This window comes from Pleurodeles waltl, chromosome 6 (genome assembly GCF_031143425.1).
Source record: "Pleurodeles waltl isolate 20211129_DDA chromosome 6, aPleWal1.hap1.20221129, whole genome shotgun sequence".
In the NCBI taxonomy this organism is placed as follows: Eukaryota; Metazoa; Chordata; class Amphibia; order Caudata; family Salamandridae; genus Pleurodeles; species Pleurodeles waltl.
Genome location: NC_090445.1, coordinates 420,443,238 through 420,457,235, shown reverse-complemented (window position 1 = coordinate 420,457,235; position 13,998 = coordinate 420,443,238). Strand labels below are relative to the sequence as shown.

The following is a 13,998-nucleotide window of genomic DNA, read 5'->3' as shown; positions in this document are numbered from 1 at the left end:
TAATATACCTCAAATCCCACGTGTAAACATTAACAGACCTCTCAATCTTCCCAGGACCACGGTGCAATTTATCCAGTCCAGATTTTTTCTCTGTGTTTTGGTAACAGCAGCCCTGAATTTATAATGAGATATACAGGACAGCAAATCTCAGAGTGGCAAGAAAAATCATGGACGGGTGAGACACTCTTAAATGAAATGGGTCTGGGAAACTTGGCAGCACTGCATCCAGTTCATTAAATGTTGGCTTAACAAAGAAACACTGCCCACGTTATGTTAAAAAAAAAACTACTTCTGTTAGTGAACATTTGTTGGAATATATAATAGCGCTAATAGAGGGCAGAATGACAAAGGCTTAAATAAAAAAAATATATTACTGTAGGTAAGGAGACAACCTAGAAAAATATTGTTAATCTGCCACTGTGAAATAAGAGTGGTTTACATGACATGAATATCAACGGAAAACCACTTTGCACGTCCATAAAATAGCAGATTGAGCTGCCTTATCCACTGTTCTGTCAATTTCTAACAGATGCACTGAAAGCCGAAGGCTGTGAGAATTAGCGACTCTTTGGTAGGAAGAGGGAAGCACTGAGGAGATACAACTTAGTAGCTACTTTGCAGACCTCACATCTCAAAACAGGTGGGTTTAAAACCCAGCTTGCTCAAAATGTGTGCTCCTGGACAAATTAGATCATGTTGTGATCATTGCAAAATCCTCCATTTTAGTTTGAAGCCTACTTCACAGCACAGCTGTCTGGTTGCGAAGGACTTCTTGGGGACATTCTGAAAGCTCCCTGGACATGCATTCCACCCACTGATTACCACTGGCTTTGTGTTTTTAACTCACATTTGCTTGCTTTCCATTTACTAGCTTTATTTGTTTTAGGCCATCCAGAATGCCTTCGTCCCTCCTGTGAAGCATTGCTTGTTTACCACCTCTCTGACTGGCTACCTGTATTCTTCCATGAGCTTTCTGGGAACTCTTTTTTCCTCTTTTTTGTGAGGCACTCCCCACGAGTAAATGTGTTTTCAGTTATCACCCTTGTATGCTAGTTGAGGAAGCAGTAAAATGCTGTATTTCATTGAAAAGGTTTCCTGTCTCATATCTTTCTGCTTGACTGATTCTACTTGTCTTTGCCAAGCGCAGGCCAGTGAGGAACAATGTTCTTGCTGTTTAATAGCTTGCTTATTTTGGTCAGCATGGTTTTCTCATAGCATGCCTTAAACAATCCTCTTTCTTAATTTTGCACCCATACCACAGGCACTGGAAGTAGGGGAAAGGAGTAATACACCCTCGAAATAACTATTCTGGAGTTGAGATACAAATGAGTCATAAACAGGCCTTTAAATTAAGTTTTTATCTTGTAACGTTTGCTGTGCATTCAAAGACCACTCCACTCCTCTCTATGCCCCTGCACTCTACAACACTCTACTCCACTTCACTCTGCGAACCTTTACTCCACTCTACACCAATCCACACCATCTATGCCTTTTCACTCTACACCACTCCACTCTACTCTACTCTACTCCAGCTTACTACACTACTTCAACACTACTCTGCTCTGACACACCACGCTATTTAGCTCCGCTCTATACCACTCCACTCTGACACTTCACTCTAGTCCTCTCTACATCAGTCCACTCTACGACACTCCACTCAGCAGCCACACTGGTGTACAATATGACTAAAACACCCTGGCAAAGTGAACAGCTCTTGCATAGGCAAGAACTATTGGCTTTGCCAATGCTTGTTTTCTGTGCTAGAGAAGAAAGACTGGAGAGAAATGGAGATGAAAAAGCAAGAGTCTTAAGGAAGACAAAATAGTAAATGTCAGACGAAAAAAAACTAGTGTGATAAGGATGGATCAAGAGTGTAGAGAAAAAAGGGGGCTAGAGGGAGAGACAGTAATGATAATTTTAAGAGAGTTCAGTCAGTATAATGCTATAAAAAGAGGCAGAAAAATGAAAAAGAGAGGATTGAGTGAGCGAAGTGGTTCAAAAGAGTGAAGAATGGTTATGTTTGATAAAGTAGAGAGGGGAAACAGTAACAATGGTAACAGGATTGAAGGGTAAAACAAGAGAAGCTTGAAGAACAAAAAAAGAACAGCGGAAGTGGGAAAGGAGGTGACAGCAGCGGGGTGCAGCAAGGGGGGGGGGAGAGGAAGTTTGAGAGAGCTACAGAGAGAATCTAGCAATACAAACAACTAATGGAGGAGAAAGGGAGGAGAGAGGGAAGCATGATCATCCTGAAAGAAATGAAAGCGTGGAAAGTTGGTGCAGTGTTTAGAGATTTGGGGTGTATGTTCCTTCTCTTGTGGTGGCGAGTGCATCGGCCACACTATCCCAGACAGGCAATGCCTGACACTGGGCCTTGCTGAAACTACTCATTTTGTTAACACAACTCTTGTGAGTGGAGGCCACACCATCTAAAGGGCAAGAACATGAAGTCTATGTAAGGGCGCAAGATCCTTACAATGCCCACCAATGCAGGCTTGTGGAAAAAAAAAAAAAAAAAATTGTTATGACACGGTTTCCCAGAAATACGTTCATTTTATTTATTAAAAACATCATTGTTAGAAATGGGGTCTTTGGTTGGCAGTCAGGGTACCCCCTGTCCAAGCAAGGACCCTCACTCTAGTCAGGGTAAAGGAGAATCACCATCAGCTAACCCATGCTCACCCCCTTGGTAGCTTGGCACGAGCAGGCAGGCTTAACTTCAGAGTTCTAAGTTAAAGTATTTGTACCCACACACACAGTAACTTAATGAAAACACTACAAAATGACACAACACAGGTTTAGAAAAATAAAAAATATTTATCTAAACAAAACAAGACCTAAAGGACAAAAATCTAACATACACAAGTCATTAATTTTAAAAGCAAAAGAGTCTTAAATCCTTTTGTAACAGGTAAAAGACTGTTAGCGTTGAAAAGTACCTGGGTAGCATCAAAATAAAACGCACAAGCAAGTGTGCGTCGAAAAAGGTAAGCAGTCAATGGCGTCAATTTCTCACCCGCAAGCGAGGTCCTGTGTTGTTTCTCCTTCTGCAGTCGGGTCGGCGTGCGGCGTTTTTCCTCCCCACCCCCAGCAAGGTTTGCGTCGAAAATCCTGCTGCACGGCCTTAGCAAAACCACGCTGTGTGGGTTGCGATGTTAACAACCTCCGTTAGCGATGCAGTGCGCCGTTTCTTCCGCCGCATGCGTCAATCTCCCAGCCGTGCTGCAGGCGGTGCGTCGATTTCAGTCATGGAGCCGGCGGCGCGTCGTTTCTTTGGTCGCTCCTGGAGGTTGCGTCGGAAATTTCCCCGCTTGCGTGGATTTTCAAGCTTGGTCTGCCAGGTTCATCTGTCAGGGCCCCAGGAATTGGATTTGGCACCACTTGGCAACGCAGGAGTCTCAGCAGAGAGTCCAGGTGCTGGCCGGGGAAGTCTTTGATGGCCCTGAGACTTCAACAACAGGAGGCAAGCCCGGGACAAACCCTTGGAGATTTCTTCACAAGCAGGAATGCACAACAAAGTCCAGTCTTTGTCCCCTTTAACATGGCAGAAGCAGCAACTTCAGGATAGCTCCACAAAGCACAGTCACAGGCAGAGTAGCACTTTTCAGCTCTTCTCTGCAAGATACATTGTTTTTAGTTTTTTTGTTGTTGTTTACCCAATCGATGCAAGTGTTTTTTTCTTCTATTCTGGGAGATGGAACATGGAAAGCACATAAGCAATTTAAGGATTCCAATATGTGTACTAGGTTGTGAATGTTTCACTTTCTTTTGGGAGATGGAACATGGCAGGCACGCAAGCACTTTAAAGACTTACGTAGTCAATTTAGCAACCAATATGTGCAATACGTCTTCTCTCTTTAACTGGTTGAATTTTGTAGTTAGGATTTTACGTTACCATTGAAATGTACCCTCCTGATACAAATGTACTGCCATTCAGCGTTGGCGAACCCTTTGCTGCTCCCATACATACGTAATTAATTTAATCAAGCCTTTATTGTGGTCATATTGCTGGTATTAGTGCTGTGTTTTAATGGCAATTTGGGGCTTTCAAACTGTGCATGCTGAAGTAAGTGTTTATGTGTTGTAACTGATTGATATTGGTTTTAATTTGTAATGGATTTTAATATCTGTACAATAAACTATGTTCATATATATATATATATATATATATATATATATATGTGTGTGTGTGTGTGTGTATGAGAATTAATGCTTTCTACTGGTGTTGCAACGTATGGTAGCGGTATGCGTTGTAATGATAAATGTCACTGAACGTATAGAAATACCTTGAGAGTGTAATTGTTGATTTGCAAGCAGGGAAATGTCTTGCGTGGTGCTGGTTTGCGTTGTAGTGGTCTATATGGGTGATACTGTCAGAGGAATGAACCTGCCTCAGGCTCTCTGATGTGGCAGAGATAAAACGGTCTCTGACCCTTCAGGTGTGAACAGTAGAGATAAACCGTCCCCTCACCTCTAGGCCATGTGATCCTCAGGGTGCGAACAGCAGGACTAAACTATCCACTAACCCTCGGAGGTGATTATAAGAGTAGAAACATACATCCCACAAACCCCATCAGGAAACGATAAAAGAGATAAACGCTTCTTTCATGCCTCCGATATAAAAGGCCTAAATAAAACTTCCTTTGCACCCCTCAGATGTGAACAGACGAGACAAACTACCTCTGCTAGGTCACGTGTAAACAGCAGAGCCAACTCCAGCTGACCCTTCAAGTGTGAACAGCAAAGATAAATCTTCCATTGCCTCATCGGATGTGAACAGATGAATAAACCTTCCGCTGACCCCTCAGGGTTGAATAGAAGCGGTAACCCACCCTCTCGCCCCTCGGGTGTGTACATGAGATACACTTACCTCTGACCTCCTATGATTGAACAGAAGAGAAACAATCTGCCTCTGACCCTCTCGGATGAACAATCTCAATAGATGTTACTTGAGACTATCAGAGATACACCGTACTGTGATCCCTTAAGCATGAGAAGCTGAGGCACAAACCACTCCGCCCTTCAGGTGTATAAGGCAGAGGTATGTTGTCCTTTGCCCCACAGGTGTGAACAGAGACCTTCCTCTGACCCCTCAAGTGTGTACAGTAAAGATACTTCCACAAGGCGCTCTCGTACTAACAACAGAGATATACTCTTCCCTGGCCTCTCAGGTGTGACCAGCAGAGATAACTCGTCCTCCTTCGGGTGTGAACATCAGAGATAAACTTCTACTGGGCGCTCAGGTGTGAACAGCAGAGATCAAACTTCTGCTACGGATGCTGCCCGGCAGACCCACACAAGGACGGGAGAGGAAGCAGGGTGCGCACAACAGAATTTCCTGTATGTGTCACAGCAGCTACTGCGCGAGAATCTCAGTGGAAACCACAAATCCTTTAAATAATTTTTTTTTAAAAAAAACAAGCAAAAAACTGTAACCAATCAAAGCACACTGCCTTCACGTACCGCCAATCAGTGTTTCCCCACACCCTAACCTACTGACCATCTCTGTTAACAAACAGTACGTTGCCTTCCTCAAAACTACCGATGTCAATAGTACGTTGCCCTCCACAATGTAACGCTGTACTCCTCCACAGTCTGCCTCTAATAAGCACCGTGCCTCACCCGCAGCCTCTTGCCGTTACGGCCCCCATCCTGATTACAGCTCATCACTGTTAAAGCATCCGACCCTGATACACAGCCTCACCCACAAACTATCACTGACACTGCTCTCAGCCACGTCGTTGCCCCTTCTGCCACACAGCCCTCGCACACCAGTTTCTCACTCTTTCAGAGCAGTGCCTCGCCCTCAGCACACGTCTGGTCCCCGTGAGGGTCCGCCGTTCTGTCACTTCTAAAGACCATGTCTGTCCAGGGCATTGTATTTAATTGTAGAGGCTTCACCCAGAGTTGTGTGTATATTTTGGTTGTTGCGTCCATTTCTAGAAGCCACGGCTAGGTTATTGTGTCCAGTTCTGACGCTCACCTGTTCAGTGCTATATCCAGTCATGAAGGACCACATACAGTATAGACTTCAACTTATACCGAGTCAAAAAACATGCGCTCTCTTAAAACCAAGACCATACTGAAAAGAACTATCACTATGAATATATACAACTATTACCATTACCACTAAAAAGTGAATTGAAATGACCAACCAATTAACAATGTATAAAAGCAGAAAACAATAAGTGGTGGGGTCCGTGGCAAGTGAGTAATAGGGAAATGTGGAGGCGCCAGGAAATTTAGTTTTGGAGTTCTGGTGTTTTTAGTTGCTTGGGGCCTTGCTTCTAACTTGATACCACAAACGTCCTGTTGTAAAGAATGTTGTTTGAGTAGATGTTATTAAACGAACAGATTGTTACTCGGTGCTTTTGTACACGATACTATACCAAATATTTGTTGAAAGTAAGTGTAGCTTGGTCCACAGTGAGGAGTGCATTTTAAGACCTCGCTTGGGGATCACGTGGAAAGAAAGTGCACTCTACAAAAAGGAATCAAAATGCTACACTTAACAAAATATTCTTTTTTTCTTCCACGACAAAATAAAATCTTTGAAAAGAAGTGCATTTTCCTAGGACTGTTAATGCCAACAGAACGTCTGACAAACTCGGGAACAGTTTAAATATTAAGCGAGTAGTTGGAAAGGATTTTTGGAAGCAGAGCTTCACGTGCAGGGGGAAAAGGTGATACTGGTGCTAGAGGTCCAGCTATCGCACTGTTCAGTATAAGCAGGCCACAACCTAATCAATCTTGTGCAAACAGACCACCGTAGTCTTGGCACTGTTTCAGCGCACATGAGAGGTGTGTCAAGGGAGGAAGGTACACAAATATAAGCTTCAGTTGTATCCCATGTGCGCACTAAAGATTGTTCACCTCATGTCTCCTGCCTGGGCACTCTGCCTGGGTCAACAACCTTGCTAGCAAAATCAAAGCAGTGTAAGAGACCTTTACTTCACCGGTACCACGTGTACCACCCGTGTGCTGTTGCAACCCAGTGCACGTTTTTATTGCACAATCAAAAAGAACAAGGTAAAAAAGCATAACGGTATGCCAACCTGTCAGAAGGGCATAAATACATTTGCAAGTTTGTTCTCTTTAGACCAATAATATCTCCATCAGTGCTTTCTTTTACAGCTCTTTATGAAACGTACCAAAAATGAGCAAGAAATTGCATTCATTACAAACTGGGGGTCACAGTGTAGAAGGTACAGTACCAGCCTCGTGCCAGGATGCCACCCTCTGCCAAATGGCCCAACTAAGAAACCTACCTTTCGCAAAGTACTCCAGTTTAGTGGAGACTGGTGTGCACACCACCCCACTCCCACCGAGGATGCACTGCTAGTGGCATATATGGAGGATGCCTTGCACACACATCAAACAAAAATAATGATTTTTAAAGGCCTACCCTCTTGTCCATATAATTATCCTTAGTTACCCTGTTGCAAACATTGCCACTGTGCCACACTCAAAGCCAAGCAAGCATCTTTGCATCATACTACAATTTTCGCACAATACTCTCTGCCCATGGACTCCAGTCTCGTCATGCCCACACTTTATGTCTCATGCCACCAATCGTGCGAGTCTTCCCTTCTTGACACCTTCAATCTCTGCCCACTTCGCGCCATTCAGTCTTGTGTCACCCCTGTAACCACTCGCCAGACTTCGCCGCTTTCATCTTCCTTTTCTACAATCATTTTTTTTCTTAAGTCATCTTCACCTCACAATCTTCCACTCGACCAATTGCCAATATTTTGCCACTAGTTTCAGTCCAATGTTTACATTTTCGTTCAGACCACCACCATTCAACACAAGCCACCATCCTCGCCCTGCCGCCCCCACCACCCTCAATTTGCCACACACCACAATTCTAGCGCTGGCGTCGCCCTCTCTGCCCCCGTGCCCTCACCCTTGCATTAGTCTCGTGTTCTCTGTCCAATGCCTCCATTCTCATTCTGCCCACGAACATTTACCTCAGTCCACCATTTCCGACCTGTAAGACCACTGCACGCTCCTGAGAGCCACCAATCTTGCAACCTCCACTCCGTTGGCCAGTCCTGGCTTTCAGTCAACATCACTACAATCCGGCAGTTTCTGTCTCCAAATGTCAGCGTGCAAAGCCGGGGATGTAATTGTGTCATATACGACAGGAAGCCATTCGACAGCATGCCTTCATCTCCACTCCCTGTAGCTCCCGTACTGTACTTGTCCCATTCTGGCTCTCGGCCCGTGTGGTCACTCTTGACCATGTTTACTCTCGTCGCATCTTTGTTACTCCCTTCCTTCACCCGAGGCAATCTTCAACCAGCTCCTTGCCCAAGTTACTTTCATCCTGCACCCCCTAATGTACTTCTTTCTCTTGATACCCCCTTTATCTCGCTGTTTCCCACTGCCCTTCACTCTAACTTTCGCCCCTCTCTCCTCCTTATTCTACACGTGAAGGTCAAGTTTTGCACCCCCTTCCCCCACGCAATGACCAAGCTGACACTAGCCCCTGTTCCATAAGCTCCTGTGTCTCTGAAGGTCATTTACGTTCTCCGGTCTCCGACTCCCGCTCGGGCTTCACTCACCCGGTTATTGCTTTCTCCGCTTTGCGGGATCCTTGTCACTCCGCTGCCGGCCCCGTCGCCAGGTCCCCGCGTCCGCCCTGCCCCTGACAGCAGCTCTGACAGCGGCTCCTTACAGTGCACTACCACAAGCCGCCGCAAGGGGGCCTCAGAACGGCGCTCAGGTTCCACGAGCAATGGAGTCATAACACAGGGACCTGTCAAGGGGAAAGTAGTAAAGTGACAAGGCTGCATGGGAGATGGAGTTTACAGCCGGAGCCCTTTCTCACACAACAGCAGAGGGCGCTCGGGGTCCACCGGAGATGGAGTCTTGAGCCACTGAATAGCTGCTGTAAAGTGCCGTGGGGGACTCACAGACTTACCTATGGAAACTGCAAAACTCTGTTAAGAGTGGTGACAGGTGCACCATGGGAATTGTAGTGACGAGCAAAAGCTACCGTTCCCTATAGGACGAACGTGAAGTGGGTTGGGGACTACTGCGACCTTGAAACTGTGCCGAGCGAAAATCCCAAAATTAATGTACGGTATATTACAAATACTAATGTAGGAGAAGAGTATTCCCCGAATTACGGTGAAATACACAATTTAGAACTGCTTCATCACGATAAGTAGAACAGCGTATATCACAAGTGTTTGAAAAATAACTCCCACGGAAGACCGTGCGGACCACAACAATAATAAGTGACTGTTTTTAAAGATATATTTCAAGTGTTATAACAGTGCTGGCAGGTATTCCTAGTCGTAGCTCTCCTGCGTGACTTAATTTCGGACTACAAAGACAACTTCGAAGATGGCCGCCGTACCTACACGATCGGGTGTTTAACGATTCCTCCCATTGAGACAATTAATCACGAATGTCTTTCTTTTATGTACTACAGCGAAGGGCAGCACCAGCCCGAGGGAACCGAGACTGACACAGTGGTAGGACTACACTTGTTATGTAATAAACATAAAGGAAACACTGTTAAACGCACACAACTAACTAGAAGGAACGATTTAATTCGGCCAGGACGCAGGCTCCGATTATGCTTCTCTTTCTATGCTTTTATTTTCACAGCAGCCAATAAAAAGACTTTCATTTAAAAAACTACATTTCCCAGTAAAACATACTGATCTCCTGACCAACCATCCAGTATCCCCCCTACAACAGTGTTGCCAGATTGGGCTATTTCCCGCACAAATGGGCAAAAAAAAATCCATTTGTGCGGGAAATAACTTTCCTGCCAGGTTGCACAAATTTGGGCTTTATTTGCCCATTTGTGTTCAAAATTTGTGAATGCGGCGGCGCTGCCACTAAAAATGTGCTCTCAATCATTAATAGCGCAAAAGCGCTACCTAACCACCCAGCTTCATGCTGCTGGCCTGCCCCCCCAGAGTGTCTGACTTTGGACCAATGTGATCACGAGGGACAGGTCAGCTATTATTTTTTTTTGTTATGATTGGCCCAGCCGTGGTTTGGAGCAGCTAGGGCCGCAACTCCCGCTCATCCACAATCGGAATCGAGAGGAAGGACGAGCGGATTGCTGCTGCCCGGAGTGCTAAGGTTAGGCTATGCCACAGGCATGGAATGTGTAGCATGGAGGGCGCTGCTGGCAGTGTTAGATGTGGGCAGGTTCCTAGAGATCAGTTATGGTGAGTGTACAACAATTCAGACCTCCAGGGAGAGCTGTTTTTGAGGGGAATTGTGAGGAGCGCATCTGTCTTTATCCCTGCAGGATCCTCGATTTGTTGATAAAAATGATGTTCATTTACATATATTTAAATTTTGGTGTGTGTTTGGAAAAATATGGCATTTTGTAGCATTTGCCTACCCACCCGTTGTATCAAGTAAGATTATAGCAGAGTTCACCTAAGAAAATTCTCAGTGTGAGAAAAAAAATAAACACCAAACTATCTTGTAAGAAAATAAGCAGCGGCTTGTCATAAGTGATAGCCTTAAATGTGACCTATGTCTTTGAACAAGCAGCAAATGTGACTAGATATAAACAAAATTTAAAGGCATCTTTATTCTATTACACCTTCTGATCTCCAGTATGATTATTTTGGAGGTGCTGGGGCCTATGCTGTAATTACAAATGCAGATATACACATAGATGTACTTGCAACCAGTCCTCTAGGAACAAACATTACCTTAGTGGGGAAAATGCTGCAGCTGCCACAGGCCTCGCAGCACATTACTGTGCAACAGCTGTGCTAAATCACTGCAATCACCATGCTGTTGCTCGGGTCATGCTGAGAGGCAGCCTCTCTCACCTCACGCCAGGGGCTTCTGTTCCTTAAATAAATTTGTCCAACGCGACAGAGGAGTCTTCTGACAGAGGTGTGTTACAGTCGAAAAACAGGATGGAAGGAACTACAGGCCTTGTGACAGTGGTACCGCCTCTGAGGCAGCCGTGGCAAGGTCTCAGCTGTTTTCAGTACAGTCAGCTGAGCCCAGTCCGGTATAGCATGCACCTGAGGTGCATATAATGGCTACCAGTTACAGAATACATGTGGTTCCTATACCTCCTACCCCTCATTGCCTTACATAAAAATCCCATATACATTGATTTACACACTTCTCTGTAGAGTAAGTTTATGTAATATAAAGTGCATTGACACCCTATAGTAGGAAAAATAGAGCTGTAAAAGGAATTCAATTAAAAAAGTAAATTAGTAAGTGGTATGTACATCATTACTGTAATTACTCATACAGACATACAACCCTCCTCACCCTCGACAGATTGCTGCTGTGAAAGTAAAGCAGACTGTAAGAGGCTGGCCTGGCTTGTAGTGGGTACCAAGAGGTACTTACACCTTGCACCAGGTATCCCTTATTAGTGTAGAGGGGTGTCTAGCAGCTTAGGCTGATAGAAAAGGTAGCTTAGCAGAGCAGCTTAGGCTGAACTAGGAGACGAGTGAAGCTCCTACAGTACCACTAGTGTCATATGCACAATATCATAAGAAAACACAATACACAGATATACTAAAAATAAAGGTACTTTATTTTTATGACAATATGCCAAAGTATCTCAGTGAGTACCCTCAGTATGAGGATAGCAAATATACACAAGATATATGTACACAATACCAAAATATGCAGTAATAGCAATAGAAAACAGTGCAAACAATGTATAGTCACAACAGAATGCAATGGGGGCACATAGGGATAGGGGCAACACAAACCATATACTCTAGAAGTGGAATGCGAACCACAAATGGACCCCAAACCTATGTGACCTTGTAGAGGGTCGCTGGGACTGTAAGAAAACAGTGAGGGTTAGAAAAATAGCCCACCCCAAGACCCTGAAAAGTGGGTGCAAAGTGCACCTAAGTTCCCCAAAGAGCACAGAAGTAGTGATAGGGGAATTCTGCAAGGAAGACCAACACCAGCAATGCAACAACGATGAATTTCCTGACGAGAGTACCTGTGGAACAAGGGGACCAAGTCCAAGAGTCACGATCAAGTCGGGAGTGGGCAGATGCCCAGGAAATGCCAGCTGTGGGTGCAAAAAAGCTGCCACCGGATGGTAGAAGCTGTGGATTCTGCAAGAACGACAAGGGCTTGAAACTTCCTCTTTGGAGGATGGATGTCCCACGTCATAAAGAGTCGTGCAGAGGTGTTTTCGTGCAGAAAGGCCGCAAACAAGCCTTGCTAGCTGCAAGGGTCGCGGTTAGGGTTTTTGGATGCTGCTGTGGCCCAGGTGGGACCAGGATGTCGCCAATTGCGTGAGGAGACAGAGGGGGCGTCCAGTAAGACAAAGAGCCCACTCAGAAGCAAGCAGCACCCTTAGAAGTGCCGGAACAGGCACTACGAAGTGGAGTGAACCAGAGCTCACCCGCAGTTACACAAGAGGGTCCCACGACGCCAGAGGACAACTCAGGAGGTCGTGCAATGCAGGTTAGAGTGCCGGGGACCCAGGCTTGGCTGTGCACAAAGGAAATCCTGGAAGAGTGCACATGAGCCGGAGTAGCTGCAAAACACGTGGTTCCCAGCAATGCAGTCTAGCGTGGGGAGGCAAGGACTTACCTCCACTAAACTTGGACTGAAGAGTCACTGGACTGTGGGAGTCACTTGGACAGAGTTGCTGAGTTCAAGGGACCTCGCTCGTCGTGCTGAGAGGAGACCCAGAGGACCGGTGATGCAGTTCTTTGGTGCCTGCGGTTTCAGGGGGAAGATTCCGTCGACCCACGGGAGATTTCTTCGGAGCTTCTAGTGCAGAGAGGAGGCAGACTACCCCCACAGCATGCACCACCAGGAAAACAGTCGAGAAGGCGGCAGGATCAGCGTTACAAGGTCGCAGTAGTCGTCTTTGCTACTTTGTTGCAGTTTTGCAGGCTTCCAGCGCGGTCAGCAGTCGATTCCTTAGCAGAAGGTGAAGAGAGAGATGCAGAGGAACTCTGATGAGCTCTTGCATTCGTTATCTAAGGAATTCCCAAAAGCAGAGACCCTAAATAGCCAGAAAAGGAGGTTTGGCTACCTAGGAGAGAGGATAGGCTGGCAACACCTGGAGGAGCCTATCAGAAGGAGTCTCTGACGGCACCTGCTGGCACTGGCCACTCAGAGCAGTCCAGTGTGCCAGCAGCACCTCTGTTTCCAAGATGGCAGAGGTCTGGAGCACACTGGAGGAGCTCTGGGCACCTCCCAGGGGAGGTGCAGGTCAGGAGAGTGGTCACTCCCCTTTCCTTTGTCCAGTTTCGCGCCAGAGCAGGGCTGGGGGATCCCTGAACCGGTGTAGACTGGCTTATGCAGAAATGGGCACCATCTGTGCCCATGAAAGCATTTCCAGAGGCTGGGGGAGGCTACTCCTCCCAAGCCCTAACACCTTTTTCCAAAGGGAGAGGGTGTAACACCCTCTCTCTGAGGAAGTCCTTTGTTCTGCTTTCCTGGGCCAAGCCTGGCTGGACCCCAGGAGGGCAGAAACCTGTCTGAGGGGTTGGCAGCAGCAGCAGCTGCAGTGAAACCCCGGGAAAGGCAGTTTGGCAGTACCCGGGTCTGTGCTAGAGAGTCGGGGGATCATGGAATTGTCTCCCCAATGCCAGGATGGCATTGGGGTGACAATTCCATGATCTTAGACATGTTACATGGCCATGTTCGGAGTTACCATTGTGACGCTATACATATGTCGTGACATATGTATAGTGCACGCGTGTAATGGCGTCCCCGCACTCACAAAGTCCGGGGAGTTTGCCCTGAACAATGTGGGAGCACCTTGGCTAGTGCCAGGGTGCCCACACACTAAGTAACTTAGCACCCAACCTTTACCAGGTAAAGGTTAGACATATAGGTGACTTATAAGTTACTTAAGTGCAGTGTTAAATGGCTGTGAAATAACGTGGACGTTATTTCACTCAGGCTGCACTGGCAGGCCTGTGTAAGAATTGTCAGATCTCCCTATGGGTGGCACAAGAAATGCTGCAGCCCATAGGGATCTCCTGGAACCCCAATACCCTGGGT

The 13,998-nt window shown here is 46.1% G+C and overlaps 1 protein-coding gene across 2 annotated transcripts in view; it reads right to left on the bottom strand.

Moving 5' to 3' along the window:
* Positions 1 to 8,689, bottom strand: part of TFEB (transcription factor EB) — a 214,140-nt gene extending 205,451 nt beyond the window's left edge. The window contains exon 1 of one of the 2 annotated variants that reach the window (XM_069238406.1): positions 8,565 to 8,689. The gene's annotated coding sequence lies outside the window, so the exon portion shown is untranslated. Of the gene's footprint in view, positions 1 to 7,967; positions 8,045 to 8,564 lie in introns of those variants that run through there. The other variant, XM_069238407.1, reaches the window with a different exon arrangement.
* Positions 8,690 to 13,998: the final 5,309 nt, after the last annotated feature.